This window comes from Polyodon spathula, unplaced genomic scaffold (genome assembly GCF_017654505.1).
Source record: "Polyodon spathula isolate WHYD16114869_AA unplaced genomic scaffold, ASM1765450v1 scaffolds_2909, whole genome shotgun sequence".
In the NCBI taxonomy this organism is placed as follows: domain Eukaryota; kingdom Metazoa; phylum Chordata; class Actinopteri; order Acipenseriformes; family Polyodontidae; genus Polyodon; species Polyodon spathula.
This window is the reverse complement of record NW_024474374.1, coordinates 685-7,000: the sequence shown is the minus strand read 5'-3', so window position 1 is coordinate 7,000 and position 6,316 is coordinate 685. Positions and strand designations below refer to the sequence as shown.

The window sequence follows — 6,316 nt, the reverse complement described above, 5'->3', positions numbered from 1 at the left end:
GAGAGAGAGAGAGAGAGAGCCCCACCCTAACCCTCCCTCCCTCCCCACCTCCCCTTTCCTGGGACGCGCCGTTTTCCCGCTCTTTTCGTTCTTTTTTTTTTTTTTTTTTTTTTTTTTTTTTTTTTTTATTTCATATTCAGGCAGGCCTAACACACGCAGCAGGCCAGTGTAGCAGCAGCAGCAGCAGCAGCAGCAGCAGCAGCAGCAAAGCGCCCTTTCGCCGGGGCGGAACGGCAGATGCGTTTTGGGAGGAGTTCCCTGTTTTTGTTTTGCGTGCGTGGCCTCGCTGCCGCTTGGCAGAGGGGAGGGCCTTTGGGCCTTTGGGCCGGCCGGAAGGGCTCGGCCACCAGCAAAGGCACGCTCCGGCTTCTCTACAGCTCGAATGAACCTTTCGCCTTTTACTAAAGATTTCCGTGGAGAGGAGCATTTACGAGTTCGATCCAATTTTTGGACAGCCCTTCCCCTCAGGGAGGGGCTCCACCTGGAGTTTAAAAGCAGAACGAGCACAGAAAGGGCGGTCGCCCCCGTTGGAGCCCGGCACCTTTCCTTCCTTCCTTCCTTCCTTCCTTCCTTCCTTCCTCCCTCCGCCCGCCCGCCGAGAAGCAAGTACCACGACTGCTGCGGCGGGCGGCCGCGCCCGGGGCGTTTGGCCAAAACCATTGTGGGCATCGCTTCTCGGCCTCTTGGCTCATCTCAAATGTATGTGGCATGACCGCAGCATTTTGAATATTTGCTGAGAAAGAGAAGGCGCTGGGAGTTGGATGCGATGGCAACGGGAAGAAGAATGCAGAATTTGATCCGGTTTCGATGGAGTGAGGAGTTGGTGAAACAGCTGAGAACCGTGGATGTTGGAGAGTGGAAGGATACGCCAGGTGGACGTGAATTTTTCGTGAAGGAAGTGCTGCTGAAAGGACTGAAGTTGGAGGTGAAGTCTATTTTTTGTTTTCAAAATTATGATAAGTTTTTTGATTTAGTTTTATGCAGTGAAGAATTGGCTCGGAGCGTCTGGGATAATTATCAGCGGAAGAAAAATGAAAGGCCTTTTTCTCTGTATGTTGGAGACCCTTTGTTTGCAAGAGAAGTTCGTCCATTATTTGTGTTTATGTACAACCCATATGTTGGTCAAGAGGATGTTGCACAGTACATTGGGAGAGTCTGTGATATTATTTCGGGACCTTTTAAAGTTCTTGACCCTGTAGGTATTTGGACTGGGAAATGGAAATTTTTCGTGAGGCTGAAGATTTGCAGTACAAAAGAGGGGGGTATAGTACACCCTCCGGGCCAGGTACAGATTGGGGGAAACAGGGGTTTTTTAAGCTACCCTGGGCAACCGAGGAGGTGTTTCAAATGTGATATGGAAGGACATGAGGCGAATGAATGCCAAGTAACGTTCTGCCAAAAGTGTAGGAGGAAGGGGCATGAAGCGATGGACTGCAACACCCCAAAGAGTTGTAGCATGTGTGGATCCTTTGATCATTTGTATAGAGAGTGTGGTAAACGTGGTATGGATGAAGAGCATGCAAATGAGAGTGGTGATGGTGCAAAGGAAGATGGGAGTGGAAAGGGAATGAGTGGAGGTGGGAGTGGTATGGATGGTGAGCGAGCAAAAGAGGGTGGTGATGGTGCAAAGAGAGATGGGAGTGGAAAGGGAATGAGTGGAAGTGGGTGTGGTATGGATGGTGAGCGAGCAAATGAGGGTGATGATGGTATAAAGAGAGATGGGAGTGGAGAGGGAATGCGTGGAAGGGGTAAAAGTGGTGGTGATGTAAGTAAGGAAGGTGGTGTGGAGAGTGGTGGAGGGAGTATGAGTGGTAAGGAAGTGAAAGAGGGTGGAGGTGTGGGTGTAGGTGGTGGTGGTGAAGGTGATGGTGGGGCGGACAAGGTAGAAGAGAGTGAGGCGATGGAGGGAACGGAGATTGATTTAAAAAAAAAGCGGAAAGACAGAGAAGCTGGAGCCGGGAGCAGAAGTGAGGAGAGTTCCAGTGAGGGTGCAGTTGGTCCGAGCTGGTCGGAAAGTGTGGAAGAAGAGGAGGAAAGGAGGAAAAGAAGAACCGATCAGCGGAGAGAAAGGGAGGATGCTAAGGAGAAAAAGAAACGAGAAAAGGAGGAATACGAAAAGTTAACTTGGGCGGAGAAGATGGAAATAGAAGAGGAGAAGAAGAGGAAGAAAGGTGACAAATTCGTAGAGACCTCTACGTATAGACATACTTTAATGCACTGTTATTGTGAGAAAGAATTTAGAGAATTGATGATCTGGAACGAAAGGCTGAGGAAGGGACCGGCGACGGAAAGTGAAATAGAGAAGTTTGGAATTGAGAGGGATAAGATTTTGCAACGTGCTAGATGGAGGGCAGACATAGCAAGGAGGGAGGCGGAAAAGAAATAGAGGGATAGGGTTTTGTTTTTTGTTTTTTTGCTGAAGTGTATATTTGTGTGATGATTATTTTAATGAAATGATATTGGTTGTGTATAGTGTTTTTTGTTTCCTTTGTTTTGAATAATAAAATAATGTAATTGGGTATTTGGGTTTTTGTTCTGGGGTGAAAAGTAAGTTTTTGTTTGTAAATTTGCATATATGTAAAGTGAAGGTCTTTTCTTGTATTGTTAGAATATATGTTTAGTTTCTTAGTTACTGTTTTATTAGACTGTGTTGTTGTTTTGTAATGGGAATCAGGATTGTGTTTTGTTGAATATTTTGTTTTGTTAAAGTAAAGTAATGGTTTCTGTTTAGTTATTTTTGTATATGTAAGAGTTAGTTTTTGATTTGTGTTCAGTTTTGTAATTATAATAAGTGTTGTGTTTTTTGAATGTTTTTGTGTTGTTAATTGTTAAGATTAAATTTATTATAAAAATCAAATCTGTTCTTATCAGTTTAATATCTGATACGTCCCCCATAGGGGGACCGTCTATATTAAATGGATTTTTGGAAGCGGGAGATGGAAGCGGGGCTTGCTCCGTCCACTCCACGCATCGACCCGGTATTGCAGTACCTCCGGGAACGGTGCACAGTTCTCAGAAAGGACTCAGAAAGGTCAAAAGAGAGAGAGAGGAGAGAGAGAGAGAGAGAGAGAGAGAAGAGAGAGAGAGAGAGAGAGAGAGAGAGAGAGAGAGAGAGAGAGAGAGAGAGAGAGAGAGAGAGGGAGAGGAGGGAGAGAGGAGGGAGAGAGGAGATGAGAGCCAGGAGATGAGAGAGAGACGAGGGACGCCACACCAAACCCCCTCCCTCCCCACCTCCCTTTCCTGGGAAAGCCGTTTTTTTTTTTTTTTTTTTTTTTTTTTTTTTTTTTTTTTTTTTCATATTTCATATTCAGGCAGGCCTAACACACGCAGCAGGCCAGTGTAGCAGCAGCAGCAGCAAGCAGCAAAGCGCCCTTTCGCCGGGGCGGAACGGCAGATGCGTTTTGGGAGGAGTTCCCTGTTTTTGTTTTGCGTGCGTGGCCTCGCTGCCGCTTGGCAGAGGGGAGGGCCTTTGGGCCTTTGGGCCGGAAGGGCTCGGCCACCAGCAAAGGCACGCTCCGGCTTCTCTACAGCTCGAATGAACCTTTCGCCTTTTACTAAAGATTTCCGTGGAGAGGAGCATTTACGAGTTCGATCCAATTTTTGGACAGCCCTTCCCCTCAGGGAGGGGCTCCACCTGGAGTTTAAAAGCAGAACGAGCACAGAAAGGGCGGTCGCCCCCGTTGGAGCCCGGCACCTTTCCTTCCTTCCTTCCTTCCTTCCTTCCTCCCTCCCTCCGCCCGCCCGAGAAGCAAGTACCACGACTGCTGCGGCGGGCGGCCGCGCCCGGGGCGTTTGGCCAAAACCATTGTGGGCATCGCTTCTCGGCCTCTTGGCTCAGATCAAGTGTAGTATCTGTTCTTATCAGTTTAATATCTGATACGTCCCCCATAGGGGGACCGTCTATATTAAATGGATTTTTGGAAGCGGGAGATGGAAGCGGGGCTTGCTCCGTCCACTCCACGCATCGACCCGGTATTGCAGTACCTCCGGGAACGGTGCCCATTTCTCAGAAAGGTCAAAAGAGAGAGAGAGAGAGAGAGAGAGAGAGAGAGAGAGAGAGAGAGAGAGAGAGAGAGAGAGAGAGAGAGAGAGAGAGAGAGAGAGAGAGAGAGAGAGAGCCCCCCCCTAACCCTCCCTCCCTCCCCACCTCCCCTTTCCTGGGACGCGCCGTTTTCCCGCTCTTTTCGTTCGTTCTTTTTTTTTTTTTTTTTTTTTTTTTTTTTTTTTTTTCATATTTCATATTCAGGCAGGCCTAACACACGCAGCAGGCCAGTGTAGCAGCAGCAGCAGCAGCAGCGCCCTTTCGCCGGGGCGGAACGGCAGATGCGTTTTGGGAGGAGTTCCCTGTTTTTGTTTTGCGTGCGTGGCCTCGCTGCCGCTTGGCAGAGGGGAGGGCCTTTGGGCCTTTGGGCCGGCCGGAAGGGCTCGGCCACCAGCAAAGGCACGCTCCGGCTTCTCTACAGCTCGAATGAACCTTTCGCCTTTTACTAAAGATTTCCGTGGAGAGGAGCATTTACGAGTTCGATCCAATTTTTGGACAGCCCTTCCCCTCAGGGAGGGGCTCCACCTGGAGTTTAAAAGCAGAACGAGCACAGAAAGGGCGGTCGCCCCCGTTGGAGCCCGGCACCTTTCCTTCCTTCCTTCCTTCCTTCCTTCCTTCCTCCCCTCCCTCCGCCCGCCCGAGAAGCAAGTACCACGACTGCTGCGGCGGGCGGCCGCGCCCGGGGCGTTTGGCCAAAACCATTGTGGGCATCGCTTCTCGGCCTCTTGGCTCAGATCAAGTGTAGTATCTGTTCTTATCAGTTTAATATCTGATACGTCCCCCATAGGGGGACCGTCTATATTAAATGGATTTTTGGAAGCGGGAGATGGAAGCGGGGCTTGCTCCGTCCACTCCACGCATCGACCCGGTATTGCAGTACCTCCGGGAACGGTGCCCATTTCTCAGAAAGGAGAGAAGAGAGAGAGAGAGAGAGAGAGAGAGAGAGAGAGAGAGAGAGAGAGAGAGAGAGAGAGAGAGAGAGAGAGAGAGAGAGAGAGAGAGAGAGAGCCCCCACCCTAACCCTCCCTCCCTCCCCACCTCCCCTTTCCTGGGACGCGCCGTTTTCCCGCTCTTTTCGTTCTTTTTTTTTTTTTTTTTTTTTTTTTTTTTTTTTTTTTTTATTTCATATTCAGGCAGGCCTAACACACGCAGCAGGCCAGTGTAGCAGCAGCAGCAGCAAAAGCGCCCTTTCGCCGGGGCGGAACGGCAGATGCGTTTTGGGAGGAGTTCCCTGTTTTTGTTTTGCGTGCGTGGCCTCGCTGCCGCTTGGCAGAGGGGAGGGCCTTTGGGCCTTTGGGCCGGCCGGAAGGGCTCGGCCACCAGCAAAGGCACGCTCCGGCTTCTCTACAGCTCGAATGAACCTTTCGCCTTTTACTAAAGATTTCCGTGGAGAGGAGCATTTACGAGTTCGATCCAATTTTTGGACAGCCCTTCCCCTCAGGGAGGGGCTCCACCTGGAGTTTAAAAGCAGAACGAGCACAGAAAGGGCGGTCGCCCCCGTTGGAGCCCGGCACCTTTCCTTCCTTCCTTCCTTCCTTCCTTCCTTCCTTCCTCCCTCCCGCCCGCCCGAGAAGCAAGTACCACGACTGCTGCGGCGGGCGGCCGCGCCCGGGGCGTTTGGCCAAAACCATTGTGGGCATCGCTTCTCGGCCTCTTGGCTCTGCTCAAGTGTATGTGGCATGACCGCAGCATCCTGAGAATCCAGTGAGGAAGAGAAGGCGCTGGGAGCTGTATACGATGGCGACTGGGAGAAGGATGCAGAACCTCATCCGTTTTCGATGGAGTGAGAATTTGGAGAAGGAGCTGAAGACTGTGGACGTTGCTGATTGGAAGAATACACCAGGTGGTCGGGAGTTCTTTGTGAAGGAAGTTTTGCTGAAAGGACTGCAGTTGGAGGTGAAGTCGATATTTTGTTTTCAGAACTATGACAAGTTTTTTGATTTAGCTTTGTACAATGAAGAACTGGCTCAAAGTGTTTGGGATGTTTACCAAAAGAGGAAAAATGAAAAACCTTTTTCTCTGTATATTGGAGACCCTTTATTTGCAAGGGAAGTTAGACCTCTGTTTGTTTTTATGTACAACCCATATGTTGGAGAAGAAGAAGTTGTACAGTATGTCAAGCGGGTGTGTGACATTATTTCGGGACCTTTTAAAGTACTTGACCCTGTTGGTATCTGGACTGGGAAGTGGAAGTTTTTTGTACGGTTGAGGATTTGTAGTTCAAAGGAGGGGGGTATAATACACCCTCCGGGACGAGTGCAGATTGGGGGAAAC

General features: G+C 49.7%; 6 non-coding genes and 1 pseudogene across 6 annotated transcripts; all 7 read left to right on the top strand.

The window, feature by feature from the left end:
* The first annotated feature begins 357 nt into the window (after positions 1 to 357).
* On the top strand, positions 358 to 475 carry LOC121311064. Its single transcript, XR_005949076.1, has one exon. It is a non-coding gene; the product is annotated as a U5 spliceosomal RNA (small nuclear RNA).
* A 2,358-nt stretch (positions 476 to 2,833) lies between these two features.
* LOC121311066 lies at positions 2,834 to 3,012 on the top strand (annotated as a pseudogene).
* Positions 3,013 to 3,510: 498 nt separating this feature from the next.
* On the top strand, positions 3,511 to 3,628 carry LOC121311063. Its single transcript, XR_005949075.1, has one exon. It is a non-coding gene; the product is annotated as a U5 spliceosomal RNA (small nuclear RNA).
* Positions 3,629 to 3,813: 185 nt separating this feature from the next.
* On the top strand, positions 3,814 to 4,006 carry LOC121311065. Its single transcript, XR_005949077.1, has one exon. It is a non-coding gene; the product is annotated as a U2 spliceosomal RNA (small nuclear RNA).
* A 437-nt stretch (positions 4,007 to 4,443) lies between these two features.
* On the top strand, positions 4,444 to 4,561 carry LOC121311068. Its single transcript, XR_005949079.1, has one exon. It is a non-coding gene; the product is annotated as a U5 spliceosomal RNA (small nuclear RNA).
* A 190-nt stretch (positions 4,562 to 4,751) lies between these two features.
* On the top strand, positions 4,752 to 4,944 carry LOC121311062. The gene has a single exon (XR_005949074.1). It is a non-coding gene; the product is annotated as a U2 spliceosomal RNA (small nuclear RNA).
* A 428-nt stretch (positions 4,945 to 5,372) lies between these two features.
* LOC121311067 lies at positions 5,373 to 5,490 on the top strand. Its single transcript, XR_005949078.1, has one exon. It is a non-coding gene; the product is annotated as a U5 spliceosomal RNA (small nuclear RNA).
* The last annotated feature ends 826 nt before the right edge of the window (positions 5,491 to 6,316 follow it).